At 41.0% G+C, this 22,967-nt stretch overlaps 1 long non-coding RNA gene across 5 annotated transcripts; it reads left to right on the top strand.

The window, feature by feature from the left end:
• Positions 1–1,984: 1,984 nt before the first annotated feature.
• Positions 1,985–21,490, top strand: LOC126823684 (uncharacterized). Of its 5 annotated transcripts, none has more exons than XR_007681248.2 (4): positions 1,985–2,917; positions 14,847–14,915; positions 17,693–17,843; positions 19,948–21,489. It is a non-coding gene; the product is annotated as an uncharacterized LOC126823684 (long non-coding RNA). The 5 variants fall into 5 exon arrangements; XR_007681252.2 differs by lacking the exon at positions 1,985–2,917 and adding an exon at positions 15,843–15,964 and having other exon boundaries at positions 14,841–14,915; positions 19,948–21,490; XR_007681249.2 differs by lacking the exon at positions 1,985–2,917 and having other exon boundaries at positions 14,827–14,915.
• Positions 21,491–22,967: the final 1,477 nt, after the last annotated feature.

The following is a 22,967-nucleotide window of genomic DNA, read 5'->3' as shown; positions in this document are numbered from 1 at the left end:
CCGCACTGATATTGAAAGTGCTTCTTGGTCGTTCTTTACTGGTCTCACTTTGCAAACCGTGACGACTCGCAGTTTTAGGCTTCAGTTTGATCGAAGTCTTAAATGGGCATTATCATTAAAACCGTGCGTAGTCGGGGCACTTTAACCTCGTGATATCTGTTTATCCAACCATCCGAAATCATGAACATTGAGCAAAACCTGGTATGGTCTGTTAATTGTAAATTCGAATCCTTTGTGAGGCCCAAAAGTCAATAGACGGAGATGGAATTATCTAGACCCTATGTCTAGTGGAAAAAGGGAAAATAGTTCAATATTCAGAAAAGTCGTATTACACGTGGCTACGAGGGCTGTATCGGGAATGACGTATTGAAATAGCAGGAAGAACCTCTTTTTTATTGGCGGTTTACAATGCACATGTAAGAACACAACAGAATGCTAAAAGTTGCAATATGTTATGTAAAATTTGGTCATGAATAAAGAAAAAAACAGATATGGAATATGAAACGAAAACGAATTTGAAACATGATTTCACCAAATTGGATATATTTGCTTTAACATTTGATTGATGTGAAAAAATATTGGTATCTAATTTAATCCTGGTGCGTAGATCAGCTTAGTTTACGGTCTGTCTGTGTACATACACATCTGCATAATGTATGTTTTGACGAAACATAAACGACCTCTTGAAATCGGAAGTTAAATATTTATGCAAATTGTTGTTGAAGTTCATGACTTTAGGCATTAAACCTTGTGCACAGTTGCCTAATATTGACACCAAGGAGCTGATCGCCTTTATTTGAACATGGTCTTCAAAAGAAAATACTTGAATGGAATCCATCGCAGCAGAAGGCGAAAATGTAACAAGTTAACGGACAAACGGACGAACAACAGCCATGGCACAATCCCTTTGACTCGATCGACTAATATCGAACACTACCTTCCGCACTAACTTTCCCCCTTTTACGACCGATCCATTTCATTTGAGGGCCGCCCTGGTAATGCTTACGTATATAAACTGTTTAAAATCCAGCAAGCAAAAGGGAGTTGGCATGGTCTAGTGCTCCAGAGTGTCGCGCTTGGAACTCTAGCTGACAGGTCATCTCTGACTTGCAGTCGTAGTTTCGATCCCTGGAGTGAGTGTATATACCTCTTTAAGGTGCCACCGACTCGCAAACAAATCTGAAACAATCGTCACCCAAACAACATACCTAATATGGTTGAAATTCATAAACCAAATTCGTAGAAGTAGGAAAAGTAAAAACTTAGCAGACTATGATAACGTACGACCATAAATAAGCCCTTTGGATGAAAAGAATTCATAATTATCATTATTTTAATAAATTACACAAATAAATAGAGATGATGTCGTATAATCTAATCTGTCCATTTGTGCAGAGATATAATTACATATAATCTGATTAAAACACAGATCCTATTTGGTTGCGTTTTTTATAGTTCAAAATATCGTTTTACTTGTCTTCACAACAGTGTAGGACATCGACAGTATAAAAAAACGAACCGAAATATAAATCTGAATTAAATCAGATAGGGGTTTAACGCCCACTCGACACAAACTAGGTCATTTCGGAACTAACACATAGTTCAGTTTTATTTTAATATTTAGCAGTTGGAGGAAACTGGAGGACCCGGAGAAAACCCACGAGGCTGTACAGGCGACCCTACTCCTTGGCACGTACAACCGGGGAATCGAAACAACGTCAGTTGACTCAATGACAGACCGTATGATACAGCGCGCACGTGCTAACCACACCCCCCCCCCCCCCGTTAATCAGATTGAATCACATATTAATTATCACTAAAATCTTTAACATTGCACTCCGATTGAATTGGGCATATTTTTTAAATAATATAGTTTAAACTATGTGGTAATTACAAATATTTAAAGATAAACATTTACAAGACATGTACATGTACGAAAATATGTAAGAAAATATGTCTTAGATATTTACCGCTATGACCACCCGATCCGCCTATTGTTAGCCTGCTAGTAGTAGAAAGTTGTTAGTCATTTTTAGATGCTCGTAGCAGCGCTAAGGGTGCCTCTGCGCCTCTGGGGGTAAATTGTTAGCCGCTACAGTAACAACTAACAAGGGCAGCCTTTGTTATCTACTATAGTAGCAACTAACAAGGGCCGTATAGTTTTTATTTTCCTAATAAATAAATCGAGACTTGGAAAACTAACTTTATTCCCATTTTCTGGTTATTGACGAAATGTGGACTTCTTTAATAAACAACTAAATTACTCATATTTTACTGCGGCCAAAATATTTATGAATAATACTAAAATAGGGATTAAAGATGAGATTTTGTGTAGATAATCAAGGCCCTATCCTATTTATAGGAGGAAACTGTGCGCTGTATGCATATATATTATTATTTAATGAACTTTCTTTTCAGAGGTCCCTATATTCTAATTTCGACAATTATAACATATACACTGTACATTGCATAAACTTCTCTCGAACAGTTCTGAGTCGCTTTTTGATCCACCATTTTATAATTTGCTCCCTTTACTATAGGAGTATTCTTCCCGTCGTAATGGATGTTTTGGTACATTAAAATCTGATCTTATCTATTATCTATTCCAATCGTATTTCTGACTATAGCAGTAACGATTTGTAGGCCTACTAATTTAATAAAAATAAAAAACCCCACGTAATTTGTCCTTTCGTTTTAAATGTATCGAACGTTAAATTGTTATTCGTAATATCTCTTTTCAATGCTAAAGTATGAAAACATTTGTTAGCTATGTAAATTCATCAAATCAAAAGTTCTAGAAAGATTTGGAATATTCTGATTCTGTAACAAATGTAAATTTATATTTCGGTCATTTTTGAAAATAGTGAGTTACTAGGGATTCGTCGTGGCCTAGATTCCGATTTGACTTTTAATGGAGGTATAACCGTGGCTGTAACAGGGACTTTCTTCTTGTCAAAATTTTATATCGAATGCAGCTAAGTCAATTTATTATGTCACACAGTTAATTATTATCTTTAATCCAGTCAAAAACTGGAACTATTTTGCGATATGGTTCCATTTCGAGCGGTGATCTGGTTATGCGACGCGTTTACCCGAATAATTCGCTTTCAGAATCTGATTATTCTGTTACCAATTTAATAATATAATTTAAAAAAAACAAAACTGTTTAGGATTATCTTATTTACGGAAGAGAACGTGTAGTGGGTCGAATGTCTCGTCAATACAATATCAGACATTCTGAGATTAATTTCTTTTTATCGTTAGATAAATTTATCGTCTCAAGGAATGAGGCCGAAAGTTTTGAAACTGAATCAATCGGGTTGACTGAAAAAAACAAAACAAAAAAAACCCCTAAGCATGTCGCCACGGCCATGGCATCATTATTTATATCTAACCTTTTCCAATTACCCCTAAGTACCACTAGAATTTCCAGTCAACAAACTCGGTCGATGGTTGGGCTAAAATTTGGGAATAGTTTGTTTGACTGAAATAAAAAACGCACTAACTCAAATATGATTACATCGTTTTTTGTCTATTTTGATTATTTTCCCCCAAGTTCAAATCTGACAGTTGAAGTCACAATTTTATTGAGATTTTCCTTCCAATAGCAATACCCTAAACAACGTGTTGACCTCTCTTTGCGAGTAAGGTCGTCATCTAGGGTTAAGGGTCAACGACTGACGTCATCAACTGAAAACAATGGCCGTACTAATATAAACAACTTGAATTAAGTCTGTGTCCGATGCATAAAACTGATGACAGCATAGTATCTAGTCGCTTCAGTATTTGACATTTTCATGTGGCCTCGCCCAGTCGATAAAATCAATCAGTTAGTTCAGTCGAATAATCCAGTCGAATAAACCAGTCGAAAAGTTCAGTCGAATACTTCAGTCGAATAATTCAGTCGAATAAACAAGTCGCTCAATATTAAGCAGCGGTGGCAGCGGGCTAAGATAATATAGTAGCAAATCATGCTCGTAGCCATAGCTGAAGGAGCCGGGGGCATGGGGTAGGGACCGGGGGGCTTCCCAACTAATTTCAAGAAATGAAAAGAAATGAAATGGGGGTTCAACGTCCTTTTGTTCTGCTTGGAACTGGGCTAATGAAGACGGGCATACGCCATACACTGTGCGATGAGGGAAATTTTGCCCGGACAGCGGCACTACGGCCTACTCTTATATCGAATTCCATCTGTCAAAGGGATCTTTTACGTCCACTCCAATGTATACACGGGACCTCGGTTTTTCGTCCCATCCGAAAGACTAGACAGCTGTCCTTGTCCGCCTCGAAAAGAATAGAGTCCCTATATATGATATGAACGAAGAAAGGGGATGGGGTGGGGCGGGGGTGGGGGGGATAAGGTATTTGACATTTTCATGTGGCCTCGTCCAGTCGATAAAACCAGTCAGTTAGTTCAGTCGAATAATCCAGTCGAATAAACCAGTCGAATAATTCAGTCGAATAAACCAGTCGAATAGTTCAGTCGAATAATTCAGTCGAATAAACAAGTCGCTCAATATTAAGCAGCGGGCTAAGATAATATGGTAGCAAATCATGCTCGTAGACATAGCTGAAGGAGCCGGGGCATGGGGTAGGGACCGGGGGGCTTCCCAACTAGTTTCAAGAAATGAAAAGAAATGAAATGGGGGTTCAACGTCCTTCTGTTCTGCTTGGAACTGGGCTAATGAAGACGGGCATACGCCATACACTGTGCTATGTTGGAAATTTTGCCCGGACAGCGGCACTACGGCCTACTCTTTTATCGAATTCCATCTGTCAAGGGATCTTTTACGTCCACTCCAATATATACACGGGACCTCGGTTTTTCGTCCCATCCGAACGACCAGACAGCTGTACTTGTCCGCCTCGAAAAGAATAGAGTCCCTATATATGATATGAACGTAGAAAGGGGATGGGGTGGGGCGGGGGATGAGGTATTTGACATTTTCATGTGGCCTCGTCCAGTCGATAAAACCAGTCAGTTAGTTCAGTCGAATAATCCAGTCGAATAAACCAGTCGAATAATTCAGTCGAAAAGTTCAGTCGAATAAACCAGTCGAATAGTTCAGTCGAATAATTCAGTCGAATAAACAAGTCGCTCAATATTAAGCAGCGGGCTAAGATAATATGGTAGCAAATCATGCTCGTAGACATAGCTGAAGGAGCCGGGGCATGGGGTAGGGACCGGGGGGCTTCCCAACTAGTTTCAAGAAATGAAAAGAAATGAAATGGGGGTTCAACGTCCTTCTGTTCTGCTTGGAACTGGGCTAATGAAGACGGGCATACGCCATACACTGTGCGATGATGGAAATTTTGCCCGGACAGCGGCACTACGGCCTACTCTTTTATCGAATTCCATCTGTCAAGGGATCTTTTACGTCCACTCCAATATATACACGGGACCTCGGTTTTTCGTCCCATCCGAACGACCAGACAGCTGTACTTGTCCGCCTCGAAAAGAATAGAGTCCCTATATATGATATGAACGTAGAAAGGGGATGGGGTGGGGCGGGGGATGAGGTATTTGACATTTTCATGTGGCCTCGTCCAGTCGATAAAACCAGTCAGTTAGTTCAGTCGAATAATCCAGTCGAATAAACCAGTCGAATAATTCAGTCGAAAAGTTCAGTCGAATAAACCAGTCGAATAGTTCAGTCGAATAATCCAGTCGAATAATTCAGTCGAATAAACAAGTCGCTCAATATTAAGCAGCGGTGGCAGCGGGCTAAGATAATATAGTAGCAAATCATGCTCGTAGCCATAGCTGAAGGAGCCGGGGCATGGGGTAGGGACCGGGGGGCTTCCCAACTAGTTTCAAGAAATGAAATGGGGTTTAACGTCCTTCTGTTCTGCTTGGAACTGGGCTAATGAAGACGGGCAGACGCCATAAACTGTGCGATGAGGGAAATTTTGCCCGGACAGCGGCACTACGGCCTACTCTTATATCGAATTCCATCTGTCAAAGGGATCTTTTACGTCCACTCCAATGTAGACACGGGACCTCGGTTTTTCGTCCCATCCGAAAGACTAGACAGCTGTCCTTGTCCGCCTCGAAAAGAATAGAGTCCCTATATATGATATAAACGAAGAAAGGGGATGGGGTGGGGCGGGGGTGGGGGGGATGAGGTATTTGACATTTTCATGTGGCCTCGTCCAGTCGATAAAACCAGTCAGTTAGTTCAGTCGAATAATCCAGTCGAATAAACCAGTCGAATAATTCAGTCGAAAAGTTCAGTCGAATACTTCAGTCGAATAGTTCAGTCGAATAATTCAGTCGAATAATCCAGTCGAATAATTCAGTCGAATAAACAAATCGCTCAATATTAAGCAGCGGTGGCAGCGGGCTAAGATAATATAGTAGCAAATCATGCTCGTAGCCATAGCTGAAGGAGCCGGGGGCATGGGGTAGTGACCGGGGGGCTTCCCAACTAGTTTCAAGAAATGAAAAGAAATGAAATGGGTTTTTAACGTCCTACTGTTCTGCTTGGAACTGGGCTAATGAAGACGGGCAGACGCCATACACTGTGCGATGAGGGAAATTTTGCCCAGACAGCGGCACTACGGCCTACTCTTATATCGAATTCCATCTGTCAAAGGGATCTTTTACGTCCACTCCAATGTAGACACGGGACCTCGGTTTTTCGTCCCATCCGAAAGACTAGACAGCTGTCCTTGTCCACCTCGAAAAGAATAGAGTCCCTATATATGATATAAACGAAGAAACGGATGGGGTGGGGCGGGGGTGGGGGGGATGAGGTATTTGACATTTTCATGTGGCCTCGTCCAGTCGATAAAACCAGTCAGTTAGTTCAGTCGAATAATCCAGTCGAATAAACCAGTCGAATAATTCAGTCGAAAAGTTCAGTCGAATAAACCAGTCGAATAGTTCAGTCGAATAATTCAGTCGAATAATCCAGTCGAATAATTCAGTCGAATAAACAAGTCGCTCAATATTAAGCAGCGGTGGCAGCGGGCTAAGATAATATAGTAGCAAATCATGCTCGTAGCCATAGCTGAAGGAGCCGGGGGCATGGGGTAGGGACCGGGGGGCTTCCCAACTAGTTTCAAGAAATGAAAAGAAATGAAATGGGGTTTAACGTCCTTCTGTTCTGCTTGGAACTGGGCTAATGAAGACGGGCAGACGCCATACACTGTGCGATGAGGGAAATTTTGCCCGGACAGCGGCACTACGGCCTACTCTTATATCGAATTCCATCTGTCAAAGGGATCTTTTACGTCCACTCCAATGTATACACGGGACCTCGGTTTTTCGTCCCATCCGAACGACTAGACAGCTGTCCTTGTCCGCCTCGAAAAGAATAGAGTCCCTATATATGATATAAACGAAGAAAGGGGATGGGGTGGGGCGGGGGTGTTGGGGATGAGGTATTTGACATTTTCATGTGGCCTCGTCCAGTCGATAAAACCAGTCAGTTAGTTCAGTCGAATAATCCAGTCGAATAAACCAGTCGAATAATTCAGTCGAAAAGTTCAGTCGAATAAACCAGTCGAATAAACCAGTCGAATAATTCAGTCGAATAAACAAGTCGCTCAATATTAAGCAGCGGTGGCAGCGGGCTAAGATAATATAGTAGCAAATCATGCTCGTAGCCATAGCTGAAGGAGCCGGGGCATGGGGTAGGGACCGGGGGGCTTCCCAACTAGTTTCAAGAAATGAAATGGGGTTTAACGTCCTTCTGTTCTGCTTGGAACTGGGCTAATGAAGACGGGCAGACGCCATAAACTGTGCGATGAGGGAAATTTTGCCCGGACAGCGGCACTACGGCCTACTCTTATATCGAATTCCATCTGTCAAAGGGATCTTTTACGTCCACTCCAATGTAGACACGGGACCTCGGTTTTTCGTCCCATCCGAAAGACTAGACAGCTGTCCTTGTCCGCCTCGAAAAGAATAGAGTCCCTATATATGATATAAACGAAGAAAGGGGATGGGGTGGGGCGGGGGTGGGGGGGGGATGAGGTATTTGACATTTTCATGTGGCCTCGTCCAGTCGATAAAACCAGTCAGTTAGTTCAGTCGAATAATCCAGTCGAATAAACCAGTCGAATAATTCAGTCGAAAAGTTCAGTCGAATACTTCAGTCGAATAATTCAGTCGAATAAACAAATCGCTCAATATTAAGCAGCGGTGGCAGCGGGCTAAGATAATATAGTAGCAAATCATGCTCGTAGCCATAGCTGAAGGTGCCGGGGGCATGGGGTAGTGACCGGGGGGCTTCCCAACTAGTTTCAAGAAATGAAAAGAAATGAAATGGGGTTTTAACGTCCTACTGTTCTGCTCGTAGCCATAGCTGAAGGAGCCGGGGGCATGGGGTAGGGACCGGGGGGCTTCCCAACTAGTTTCAAGAAATGAAAAGAAATGAAATGGGGTTTTAACGTCCTACTGTTCTGCTTGGAACTGGGCTAATGAAGACGGGCAGACGCCATACACTGTGCGATGAGGGAAATTTTGCCCGGACAGCGGCACTACGGCCTACTCTTATATCGAATTCCATCTGTCAAAGGGATCTTTTACGTCCACTCCAATGTAGACACGGGACCTCGGTTTTTCGTCCCATCCGAAAGACTAGACAGCTGTCCTTGTCCGCCTCGAAAAGAATAGAGTCCCTATATATGATATAAACGAAGAAACGGATGGGGTGGGGCGGGGGTGGGGGGATGAGGTATTTGACATTTTCATGTGGCCTCGTCCAGTCGAGAAAATCAGTCAGTTAGTTCAGTCGAATAATCCAGTCGAATAAACCAGTCGAATAATTCAGTCGAAAAGTTCAGTCGAATAAACCAGTCGAATAGTTTAGTCGAATAATTCAGTCGAATAAACAAGTCGCTCAATATTAAGCAGCGGTGGCAGCGGGCTAAGATAATATAGTAGCAAATCATGCTCGTAGCCATAGCTGAAGGAGCCGGGGGCATGGGGTAGGGACCGGGGGGCTTCCCAACTAGTTTCAAGAAATGAAAAGAAATGAAATGGGGTTTAACGTCCTTCTGTTCTGCTTGGAACTGGGCTAATGAAGACGGGCAGACGCCATACACTGTGCGATGAGGGAAATTTTGCCCGGACAGCGGCACTACGGCCTACTCTTATATCGAATTCCATCTGTCAAAGGGATCTTTTACGTCCACTCCAATGTAGACACGGGACCTCGGTTTTTCGTCCCATCCGAAAGACTAGACAGCTGTCCTTGTCCGCCTCGAAAAGAATAGAGTCCCTATATATGATATAAACGAAGAAAGGGGATGGGGTGGGGCGGGGGTGTTGGGGATGAGGTATTTGACATTTTCATGTGGCCTCGTCCAGTCGATAAAACCAGTCAGTTAGTTCAGTCGAATAATCCAGTCGAATAAACCAGTCGAATAATTCAGTCGAAAAGTTCAGTCGAATAAACCAGTCGAATAGTTCAGTCGAATAATTCAGTCGAATAATCCAGTCGAATAATTCAGTCGAATAAACAAGTCGCTCAATATTAAGCAGCGGTGGCAGCGGGCTAAGATAATATAGTAGCAAATCATGCTCGTAGCCATAGCTGAAGGAGCCGGGGGCATGGGGTAGGGACCGGGGGGCTTCCCAACTAGTTTCAAGAAATGAAAAGAAATGAAATGGGGTTTAACGTCCTTCTGTTCTGCTTGGAACTGGGCTAATGAAGACGGGCAGACGCCATACACTGTGCGATGGGGGAAATTTTGCCCGGACAGCGGCACTACGGCGTACTCTTATATCGAATTCCATCTGTCAAGGGATCTTTTACGTCCACGCCAATGTGCACACGGGACCTCGGTTTTTCGTCCCATCCGAACGACTAGACAGCTGTCCTTGTCCGCCTCGAAAAGAATAGAGTCCCTATATATGATATGAACGAAGAAAGGGGATGGGGTGGGGCGGGGGTGGGGGGATGAGGTATTTGACATTGTCATGTGGCCTCGTCCAGTCGATAAAATCAGTCAGTTAGTTCAGTCGAATAATCCAGTCGAATAAACCAGTCGAATAATTCAGTCGAAAAGTTCAGTCGAATAAACCAGTCGTATAGTTCAGTCGAATAATTCAGTCGAATAATCCAGTCGAATAATTCAGTCGCTCAATATTAAGCAGCGGTGGCAGCGGGCTAAGATAATATAGTAGCAAATCATGCTCGTAGCCATAGCTGAAGGAGCCGGGGGCATGGGGTAGGGACCGGGGGGCTTCCCAACTAGTTTCAAGAAATGAAAAGAAATGAAATGGGGTTTAACGTCCTTCTGTTCTGCTTGGAACTGGGCTAATGAAGACGGGCAGACGCCATACACTGTGCGATGAGGGAAATTTTGCCCGGACAGCGGCACTACGGCCTACTCTTATATCGAATTCCATCTGTCAAAGGGATCTTTTACGTCCACTCCAATGTAGACACGGGACCTCGGTTTTTCGTCCCATCCGAAAGACTAGACAGCTGTCCTTGTCCGCCTCGAAAAGAATAGAGTCCCTATATATGATATGAACGAAGAAAGGGGATGGGGTGGGGCGGGGGGGGATGAGGTATTTGACATTTTCATGTGGCCTCGTCCAGTCGATAAAATCAGTCAGTTAGTTCAGTCGAATAATCCAGTCGAATAAACCAGTCGAATAATTCAGTCGAAAAGTTCAGTCGAATAAACCAGTCGAATAGTTCAGTCGAATAATCCAGTCGAATAAACAAGTCGCTCAATATTAAGCAGCGGTGGCAGCGGGCTAAGCTGATATGGTAGCAAATCATGCTCGTAGACATAGCTGAAGGAGCCGGGGCATGGGGTAGGGACCGGGGGGCTTCCCAACTAGTTTCAAGAAATGAAAAGAAATGAAATGGGGGTTCAACGTCCTTCTGTTCTGCTTGGAACTGGGCTAATGAAGACGGGCATACGCCATACACTGTGCGATGAGGGAAATTTTGCCCGGACAGCGGCACTACGGCCTACTCTTTTATCGAATTCAATCTGTCAAAGGGATCTTTTACGTCCACTCCAATGTAGACACGGGACCTCGGTTTTTCGTCCCACCCGAAAGACTAGACAGCTGTCCTTGTCCGCCTCGAAAAGAATAGAGTCCCTATATATGATATGAACGAAGAAAGGGGATGGGGTGGGGCGGGGGGGGATGAGGTATTTGACATTTTCATGTGGCCTCGTCCAGTCGATAAAATCAGTCAGTTAGTTCAGTCGAATAATCCAGTCGAATAAACCAGTCGAATAATTCAGTCGAAAAGTTCAGTCGAATAAACCAGTCGAATACTTCAGTCGAATAAACCAGTCGAATACTTCAGTCGAATAAACAAGTCGCTCAATATTAAGCAGCGGGCTAAGATAATATGGTAGCAAATCATGCTCGTAGACATAGCTGAAGGAGCCGGGGCATGGGGTAGGGACCGGGGGGCTTTCCAACTAGTTTCAAGAAATGAAAAGAAATGAAATGGGGTTTAACGTCCTTCTGTTCTGCTTGGAACTGGGCTAATGAAGACGGGCAGACGCCATACACTGTGCGATGAGGGAAATTTTGCCCGGACAGCGGCACTACGGCCTACTCTTATATCGAATTCCATCTGTCAAAGGGATCTTTTACGTCCACTCCAATGTAGACACGGGACCTCGGTTTTTCGTCCCATCCGAAAGACTAGACAGCTGTCCTTGTCCGCCTCGAAAAGAATAGAGTCCCTATATATGATATAAACGAAGAAAGGGGATGGGGTGGGGCGGGGCTGGGGGGGGGGATGAGGTATTTGACATTTTCATGTGGCCTCGTCCAGTCGATAAAACCAGTCAGTTAGTTCAGTCGAATAATCCAGTCGAATAAACCAGTCGAATAATTCAGTCGAAAAGTTCAGTCGAATACTTCAGTCGAATAATTCAGTCGAATAATCCAGTCGAATAATTCAGTCGAATAAACAAGTCGCTCAATATTAAGCAGCGGTGGCAGTGGGCTAAGATGATATGGTAGCAAATCATGCTCTTAGACATAGCTGATGGAGCCGGGGCATGGGGTAGAGACCGGGGGGCTTCCCAACTAGTTTCAAGAAATGAAAAGAAATGAAATGGGGTTTTAACGTCCTACTGTTCTGCTTGGAACTGGGCTAATGAAGACGGGCAGACGCCATACACTGTGCGATGAGGGAAATTTTGCCCGGACAGTGGCACTACGGCCTACTCTTATATCAAATTCCATCTGTCAAGGGATCTTTTACGTCCACGCCAATGTATACACGAGACCTCGTATGTCGTATGTCCGTCTTCATTAGCCCAGTTCCAAGCAGAACAGAAGGACGTTAAACCCCCATTTTATTTCTTTTCATTTCTTGAAACTAGTTTGGAAGCCCCCCGGTCCCTACCCCGTGCCCCCGGCTCCTTCGGGTATGGCTACAAGCATGATTTGCTACTAATTATTTTAGCCCGCTGCCACCGCTGCTTAATATTGAGCGACTTGTTTATTCGACTGAACTATTCGACTGGTTTATTCGACTGAACTTTTCGACTGAATTATTCGACTGATTTATTCGACTGGATTATTCGACTGAACTAACTGACTGATTTTATCGACTGGACGAGGCCACATGAAAATGTCAAATACCTCATCTTCCCCCACCCCGCCCCACCCCATCCCCTTTCTACGTTCATATCATATATAGGGACTCTATTCTTTTCGAGGCGGACAAGTACAGCTGTCTGGTCGTTCGGATGGGACGAAAAACCGAGGTCCCGTGTCCACATTGACGTGGTCGTAAAAGATCCCTTGACAGATGGAATTCGATAAAAGAGTAGGCCGTAGTGCCGCTGTCCGGGCAAAATTTCCATCATAGCACAGCGTATGGCGTATGCCCGTCTTCATTAGCCCAGTTCCAAGAAGAACAGAAGGACGTTGAACCCCCATTTCATTTCTTTTCATTTCTTGAAACTAGTTGGGAAGCCCCCCGGTCCCTACCCCATGCCCCGGCTCCTTCAGCTATGTCTACGAGCATGATTTGCTACCATATTATCTTAGCCCGCTGCTTAATATTGAGCGACTTGTTTATTCGACTGAATTATTCGACTGAACTATTCGACTGAAGTATTCGACTGGTTTATTCGACTGAACTTTTCGACTGAATTATTCGACTGGTTTATTCGACTGAATTATTCGACTGAACTAACTGACTGATTTTATCGACTGGACGAGGCCACATGAAAATGTCAAATACCTCATCCCCCCCCCGCCCCACCCCATCCCCTTTCTTCGTTCATATCATATATAGGGACTCTATTCTTTTCGAGGCGGACAAGGACAGCTGTCTAGTCTTTCGGATGGGACGAAAAACCGAGGTCCCGTGTCTACATTGGAGTGGACGTAAAAGATCCCTTTGACAGATGGAATTCGATATAAGAGTAGGCCGTAGTGCCGCTGTCCGGGCAAAATTTCCCTCATCGCACAGTGTATGGCGTCTGCCCGTCTTCATTAGCCCAGTTCCAAGCAGAACAGAAGGACGTTAAACCCCATTTCATTTCTTTTCATTTCTTGAAACTAGTTGGAAAGCCCCCCGGTCCCTACCCCATGCCCCGGCTCCTTCAGCTATGTCTACGAGCATGATTTGCTACCATATTATCTTAGCCCACTGCCACCGCTGCTTAATATTGAGCGACTTGTTTATTCGACTGAATTATTCGACTGGATTATTCGACTGAATTATTCGACTGAACTATTCGACTGGTTTATTCGACTGAACTTTTCGACTGAATTATTCGACTGGTTTATTCGACTGGATTATTCGACTGAACTAACTGACTGATTTTATCGACTGGACGAGGCCACATGAAAATGTCAAATCCCCCCCCCCCCCCGCCCCACCCCATCCCCTTTCTTCGTTCATATCATATATAGGGACTCTATTATTTTCGAGGCGGACAAGGACAGCTGTCTAGTCTTTCGGATGGGACGAAAAACCGAGGTCCCGTGTATACATTGGAGTGGACGTAAAAGATCCCTTTGACAGATGGAATTCGATATAAGAGTAGGCCGTAGTGCCGCTGTCCGGGCAAAATTTCCCTCATCGCACAGTGTATGGCGTATGCCCGTCTTCATTAGCCCAGTTCCAAGCAGAACAGTAGGACGTTAAAACCTCATTTCATTTCTTTTCATTTCTTGAAACTAGTTGGGAAGCCCCCCGGTCTCTACCCCATGCCCCGGCTCCTTCAGCTATGTCTAAGAGCATGATTTGCTACCATATCATCTTAGCCCACTGCCACCGCTGCTTAATATTGAGCGACTTGTTTATTCGACTGAATTATTCGACTGAAGTATTCGACTGAACTATTCGACTGGTTTATTCGACTGAACTTTTCGACTGGTTTATTCGACTGGATTATTCGACTGAACTAACTGACTGATTTTATCGACTGGACGAGGCCACATGATAATGTCAAATACCTCATCCCCATCGCCCCCCTAACCCAACATATCATATATAGGGACTCTATTCTTTTGGAGGTGGACAAGGACAGATGTCTAGTCGTTCGGATGGGACGAAAAACCGAGGTCCCGTGTACACATTGGCGTGCACTTAAAAGATGGGGGCATATGGGGATGAGGGAAAAAGTCAAGCATGACTTTATTAAGCCGCGGTGGCAATAACTAAGATAACACCTTAAAGTTTTAATTTGAACAATCAAATTTGAACATGAGAGGACGTAAAAAATAAACAAAAACAATGATAAAAGATATTGGAATTAGTGCGTTTTTTCTTTAACTTATACAGATTACAAACGATTCCAAAATTTTAATAAGCCATCGACCGGTTTATTCGACTGACTATTTGTTTTGGACTTAGGGTCGACTCACCTTTTATGCTTTTATGAAGTCAAAGAACACGTTGATTTGTTTCGCGACCTATACATAGGCCTACAGTATTTGTTTAAAGACCCAAACGGTAAGTATTTCATATAGTTTATTAATAATTAAATTTTGCTATACATAGCCTACTAGATCTACTTCCTCTCACAGCCAAATGTGGTTAGAACTAAAACTTAGAACTTAAAAGGCCAGGCAAATTTTCTGATTTCATGTAACAATGGCTGCGTTGTTATTTATTGTTACTGTTATTAGGGCCTATAATATTAGTTATTACTTATTATAAGGGCCTGTGTTGAAGAAATTCCCTTACTGAAAAAGAAGACAATGATGCAAAATTAGATATCATTTTTCGATTTTTACAAAATAGATTGAATATGAAAACAGGACGAAAGCAAAAAGATAGGCAACGTATGACATATTAAATTATTGCGGCTTTAGTTTTAGTCTACTTTTAGACACTTTAGTCTTACTGAGCTGGAAGGAATTAACAGTGTGACCTGCTCTAGTAGTCATTCAGTTGTTTTGTTTCGTAACGGTCACTCACGGACAAAGTCTTCTGTGAATTCCTGTCCGTCCTTATTATTATTAAGCCACAATATGAAAATACAACTCTTTTAGCCATTACCACAGTCTCTGTCTAAGGCTATTTTGGAGTCTTTTCCTTCTATTTTCACTGTATTTCTTTGTTTGCCAAAAGGAATCATTTTCCACAACATTTGATAATAGGCTATATATTGATAATAATCTATCACCATTTTCAAGTGTTTTGAATCACAAAATTCTATTTAAAAAAAGCAAAAAATTTGATTATTATTATTTATGTACAGTTCTATGGATTGCAATTACCAGTGCTGCTTATTACTGAGCGATGTTTCGAGTAGGGAAGCCCAGTCGAAACATCGCTCAGTAATAAGCAGTAATTGTATTCCAGAGAATTGTGACCTGTATATTCCAGTTCAATTACTAAATGCGATTGAAACAATTCAGTATTTTCTTATTGAAGCTTTCCATTTGGACTGACAGGAATGGTCAAAGAATTTTGTCTGCGAGATACAGTTCTGACAGGAATTAGTCATTCAGATGGTACGATAAACAAGTTCCCCTGTACACGGCATGCACGTACCGGTAACTAAAAGAACCTTTTACAGTTTGAAATTGAAATAAGAGTAGGCTGGCAAACCAAAATTTCTTTATACACGTACTAGTACACTGCATGTCAGATATCGGTTTCATTATTCTCTGGTGTGGTTACCCCATGTCAGTGGTGCAGGACAGGGGACCTGACCAGGACAGCTGTCTAGTCATTTGGATGGGACAAAAAACAAGGTCACATGTTCACATTGGCGTGCACGTAAAAGATGCCGTGGCAGTTGGAATTGGATATATAACTTGTAAGAGTAATTCATAGCTGTCCGGGCAAAATTTCACTCATATCATGTGCTCATCTTCATTAACCCAGGCGGAAAAGAACAGAAGGACATTAAACCCAATTTCATTTCATCTCCGTCTTCCATAGCTCGAATAATCCCATTTGGAATTTAATTCCCCAAACAACCTTCAATTGTTGTTTTCTACATTCTACACTAGTGGGATTAGTTGCAGAAAGTATGACAATAAACACCCCATTTCATTTCTTTAGTATAAATTGTCATGTAATTTTGTCCATGCTATCAGTCTATCTATCCATTTCATATAGTTTACGTTTGTGCCTTTTTAGAAATGAAATGAAATGAAATGAAATGGAGTTTAACGTCCTACTGTTCTACTCCATACTGGGCTAATGAAGACAGGCATATGCCATACAGTGTGCTATGAGGGGAGATTTTGCCTGGACAGTGGCGCTACGGCCTACTCTTATATTGAATTCCAACTGTCAAGTGATCTTTAACATGCACGTCAATGTGTACATGGGACCTCAGGTTTTTGTACCATCCGAACGACTAGACAGCTGTCCTTGTCAGGCCCTCCATCCTGCTTCACTGACAAGGGGAAACATGGACTGGTAACAATGAGTGAACGAAGGGAGGAGGGTGGCTGGTACATAAGTTTACCTTACATATAAAAAAGAAAAACAGTCCATGGACCCAATAACTATTCCTAAGCACATGTGTATGTCATTAGTAAGGGAAAGTGAGGTAATGTTAAATATTATGTTAATTTTGGAAATTTCATTTGTAAACAAATTAATCGCCACCCAGATTCTTTCCATAGAAAAAGCTAAGCTTATTATTACTGCACCAAGTTATTAGTAAGGGTTAGATTATCTGTACAAATTTACCAGCACACAAAGACTCTCCTTTTATATTACTGGATTGAATATCGTCTGAACACAAAGGTGGGACCAAATAAACCAGTTTAACAACCCCACCTGTAGCCGTCTTAAAATCTCTGGCTCCAGCTTGCTTTGGGCATGCACAGTACCGTAAACTATAGCCTGTTCCTGGCAAAATGACGACATGTGCAACAGCATTTGGTCTTAAATACCCTGCAATTTTGAACTAGTTTGAATATAAGCTTCTGAATAGGCTACCAGAAGGAAATAAACATTTTAAACCCACTTACTTTACAATTTTCTCAAGCTAAAAATAAATTGGGGGGTTAAACTGACCAGAAATAGAACAGACAAATCCAGTTTGTGGCGATTTACAACGTACAAGGACATTGATGCATCTCAGAATAGTTTCTGTAAACTATAGGCCTAAACATGCACAAGGCCTCCAATCTAATTCTGAATTGGCCTTTTGTGTAGTGAAGTGAAGGTTAACCAATGCGGTATTTTTAACTATGTTAGTGTACATGTACATGGCAGTAGCTAAATAATTTTTCACATTATGTTTTATTTATATTTTTTAGAAGTTGATTTGGAGAAAAATAAAGCTCCTTAAGCAGAGAAAAGACACAAGAATGTATTGATGTTGGATGTTTAAGTTGAAAAAATCAAACTAAAGACTTCAGCAGAAGTGAAATGATCCCAAAAAGAACTTAAGGGGGGAATATGTTTCAAGTAATTTCTTTATACTTTCTAATTATGTGCCTTCATTTCAACTTACAGATACATTATGTAAGATTTAGATAGAGAGCTAGCCATTCTTGCTATAATAGTTCGAAAATAGATAATGTAAAATGAATAATATTGAAAATTTCATTCAAATTGCTTTATTGCCAGCGAAGATATTAGAATTTGAAGTTTTGAAAAGACGTGTGCAATAATTGCATCGACCGTACTGGTTGTTCAAAGCTAAGTCTCGTTCCTCCTTTTTAAGATTAAATCAAAATATGGCTGAACCGTTCTAATCTAGCTAATATCAGAGAAATCAGGTGACATCAAGAGATGATTAGTTAAACTTACATTATGCAAGAGCTAAATCTGCCTATTGCAGGTCTTTCTTTAGCCTGAAAAGTTATCTAAATTATTAATAAGATATTAATAAACTGATCCAGACCATAATCAACTCTTGATGCCATGGGATGTCTCCGATATTAAATAGATTAGAACGGTTCAGCCGTATTTCGATTTAATTTAGAATTGGAGTATCAAGGCTTAGCTTAAGGAAAAATGGTTGCAATTAATGCACACATCTTGTCAAACTTCAAAGGATCATATCTTCATTCGCAATAGAGTAATTTACAGGAAATTTCAAATTATTCATTTTACATCATCTATTTTCAAACTGTTATAGCAATAATGGCTAGCTCTTTATCTAAATCTTACATAATGTATTTTTAATTAATGTCTAATTAATAATTTAGAAAACATTTCAGGCCTAAAGAAAGACTTGCAATAGGCAGATTTAGCTCATGCATAATGTATGTTTAATGGTTGTTACTGTACAATATACTTCATAAACACCCTACAGGTCAGAATTTCTGTAAGGGTTTGGCTAGTTCGAAGAGTCACCCAACCATCACTTTGTTAACGTTCACTGTGTATTATTTTGTGAATCTTGTATTGTGAACTCTCTAAAAAAATTTATTGTCCCCCGCCTTTCGAAGAAAGCAGGGAACTATTAAAATGGGTTCGTTTGTCTGTCTGTCTGTCCGTCAGTTTGTCTGTCCGTCACACTTTTTGGGACACAATAACTCTCTTTCTAATTGAGGTAGAATATTCAAACTTGGTGACGGTGTAGGTGTTTATTAGGTCAATACCTAATAAAGATGAGTGCAAAGATGAGCATTTTCTGCTTAGGTTAAGCAGAGATAAGCAAATTGATTGAGTGATGAAGCTTGATGTATAATTTCATTACATCAATACCTTGACTATGTTCGATAATGAGCATTTTCTGCTCAGGGTAAGCAGAGCGATAAGCTATTTGATTGGCAGAGATTTTAGAACAATAACTCTCCTTCTAATTGAGCTATAATGTTCAAACTTCTTGTAGATGTTTATTAGGTCAATGCCTTGATGGAGTTCGAAGATGAGCACTTTCTGCCTAGGGTAAGCAGAGATAAGCAATTTGGTTGGTTGATGCTTTGGGACACGATAACTTTAGTTCTAATTAAGTGAGAGTGATGAAACTTGGTGTATAGTTTCATTACATCAATACCTTGACTAAGTTCGATAATGAGTATGTTCGGGGTAAGCAGAGCGATAAGCAATTTGATTGGTCGAGACTTTGGAACACAATACCTATCATTTTAATTGAGTTAGAATGTTCACACTTGGCGTAGGTGTTTAGAAGATGAGAATCTTCTACTTAGGGTAAGCAGAGATAAGCAATTTGATTGGTTGATGCTTTGGGACACGATAACTTTAGTTCTAATTATGTGAGAGCGATGAAACTCCTAATATATTAATCCAATAAACTGAAATCAAGGCCTGAAATGTATTACTAGATTGTAAAAATGGATAAGTACTGCAAAGTTTAAGCAGTACCTTGTTACAGGAGTATTTCCGGCTGCATGAACGGTCATGTCCTCTGTATTCACTTCACCTGTGTTGTCATTTTTAGATTTAATGGCATTTATATTAATATTGGAGCCCTGGAGAAGACCATCCTGGTTGATTTTCAGGTGATCTATATTGGTATTATAATTCATGCTGATCACATAATGTGATGGGTTGTGTACTGTATGTAACATAAATTATCTGATCAAATATATCATTGTAGGGAATAATGAAATCTAGAGAAGAATACCAGAAGAAAAATGGTACAGGAGAAATTTCAAGATCTAGATTGGTAAAATGCTTTCTAGATGGAGCTTAGTAAATGCATTTCAAGATTGAGCTTATTAAAAATTGAATTCTAGAAATAGAAACCTTTGATTACCGTGCACCACAAGCTTTTGCTTACGATAATGTCGAATCATTTTGGTGTTGCAGAAATTGCAAAAGAGTGGATGGCGTCATATCTACAAAACAGGAGTTTTCGTGTAAAAGTTAAGAATGATTTCTCCGATGTAAAACATGTCAATTTTTCAGTTCCACAAGGTAGCATCAATGGTCCGATCTACTTTATCTGCTATACCAGTACACTAGCATCCTGCATCAGACACAATCAAACATTAGTTGGCTACGCCTATGACCACAGCTTGTATGACAGTTTTAAAGCCGGAGATCTTGATGCAGAATCTCATATTGCTTCCCGCGTATCAGAGTCCTTAGACGACGTTAAAATCTGGATGCTGCATAATCGACTAAAGATGAATGACGAAAAAACTGAGGTTATTATCTTCGGTGGTAGCCGTCAGCTCCACAAGTCTACCATCCACGAATTAAGAGTTGGGGATTCTGTAGTTGGGTCTTCATCCCGTGTTAAATTCCTGGGGATGCATTTGGACGAAAACTTAAACTTAAAGAGTCATTTTGCCCAGAAGACTTGTTGTGCTGCTTCGGCAATGTTCAACTTGCGGAAATTGAGACCGTTTCTTTCGCGAGAATCATCTCTTCAAATTGCCAGTTCTTTAGTTTTGTCCCATATGGATTACAGAAATAGTCTACTCTGTGGTTTGCCAGCAACTACTCTTCAACCTCTCCAACGAATTCAAAATTTTACTGCAAAGCTAATTCTTGGTGTTAATTACGGCCATAGCTCGACTGGTGCTCTGAAAGAACTTCATATATTGCCAGTTGAAGTCTGATGCCAATTCAAGCTACTGGTACTGGTGTATAAGTGTCTCCACAACCTTGCCCCAGTCTACCTTTCTGAATTATTGCAGTCCTAAACTTCATCATGCAATACGAGATCGTCATCAAAAAACATGTTATTTATACCCAAGACAAAAAGTAAAACATTTGCAGACAGATCGTTCAGTGTGCTAGGACCGCGGCTCTGGAATACCCTTCCAGAAAGTGTGAAACAATGTCAAACTGTAACGGATTTTAAAAAGAAACTCAAAACATATTTTTTTCGTAAAGCATTTCATTTAAGGTTTGTGTAAGACTTTGTGAAGCGCCATTGAATGCATGGCAGTAATGTGCACTATATCAAATGTAATATGTTATGTTATGTTATGTTATTACATCGTTTCTTCACAGACAGTTGAGTTGATGATAATGTAACAATAAAGAACTTTTTTCATTGGATCTTATTATTTCATTACAAATTTTGAATGTAAATACATGTAACATTTTGTTTTATATTTTGAAATATTGTATATATTATGCAAAATTGTGATAATTGTTTATTAATTTTGAAATATCTAGACTGTGATTTGGTTTTAATTCATGCATATGTAACGTAATCATTATTGATTAAACTTTGTGAAATAATTAGATCAGTTTTTTACGCCCACATTTTGATGTGGACGTATATTGTTGTCGTCCCTGTCTGTCTGTCCGTCCACGATTTGTTTTTGGGTGGACACGCTACAGGTCACAATTTTAATATAGGTTTATTGTCCAAAAATCACGTTTTTAGCTTGTGGACACTCCAGAGGTCACAAGTCTTATCCGATTTTGATGAAACTTAAAACGTATGTTTACAACCCAAACATCTCGGTTTCTTTCGAAACTATTCAAATACATCATGGTTACACCCTAATGATGGTTGAATTCGAATTTCGTGAAAATGGACGCTCCTTGTGCGATAATAGTGGAAAAGTATGTAATGTTTTAAAGAGGTCACAGTTTTTATCCGATATTGATGAAACTTAAATAATATGTTTATATCCAAAGGATCTCTGTTCCAGTAGATATTCACATATATCGAACCATAGCTTCCTGAATTATGTCCCCTGATTGTACAAAAAACACGTTTTTAGCTTGTGGACCCTCTTGAGGTCATAAAGACGCTCTAAAGGCTAAAGTTATAATCCAATTGACTTATACAAGAGGGGGGTTGGATGGCCGAATGGTTAGCATGTGCCCGCTGTATCAGAAAGCCTGTCATTGAGTCAACTGGCGTGGTTTCGAATCCCCGGTCGTACGTGACAAGGAGTAGGGTCGCCTGTCCAACCTTGTTGGTTTTCTTCGGGTCCTCCGATTTCCCCCCACTGCTAAAGACCCCTATGCGCAAGTGAATTATTGAAATAAAATTAAACCATGTTAGTCCCGAAATGACCTAGTTTGTGTCGAGTGGACGTTTAACCCCATTTCTCTCTCTCTCTCTCTTATACAAGATGTAAGTGTTATGGCCATCAGACGAAAAAAAAAACATTGATTTTCAGTGACTACCAATAATTACTGGCAGAGTTATAGCCCTCACTGACATTGAAACATATTGTGGACTCTCTACAGGCTAATTACTTTATTACTTATTAATAGGTTGTTTCTTTTGATCAGCTTTTGTGTCATTTTGATGTTTCCACCTGCAAAACAACAAATATGACCCACACGGACTTCTCCGAAGACAAAGGTGCTGTGGGCGCATGTTTAGTTGCCAGTCAACCTATCTTTTGATAAACTTGAGACAAGTTTGCAATCAGCATGAGGCAATTAGCTACAATTAAATGTATAGTTAAACACACAGTTTAACGCTACAATTGATATAGTAATTCTATCACAATAGTGAAGACTGGACCACTAAAGTAGTTACTTTGTGGTAATGCGATCTACATTTTCAAAGCGGTGTTTCTTATAATGTGAAAGCCGCCATGACACCGGCCAGATGAAATAAGTTCGGTAGGCGAAAAATTACTCGTAGCAGTTTGGTTTCATATCATATAATTATGCGGTAAGGCTTCACCTTTA

This window comes from Patella vulgata, chromosome 6 (genome assembly GCF_932274485.2).
Source record: "Patella vulgata chromosome 6, xgPatVulg1.2, whole genome shotgun sequence".
Lineage (NCBI taxonomy): Eukaryota > Metazoa > Mollusca > Gastropoda > Patellidae > Patella > Patella vulgata.
The sequence above is the reverse complement of the archived record's forward strand: the minus strand, read 5'-3'. Positions and strand labels throughout refer to the sequence as shown.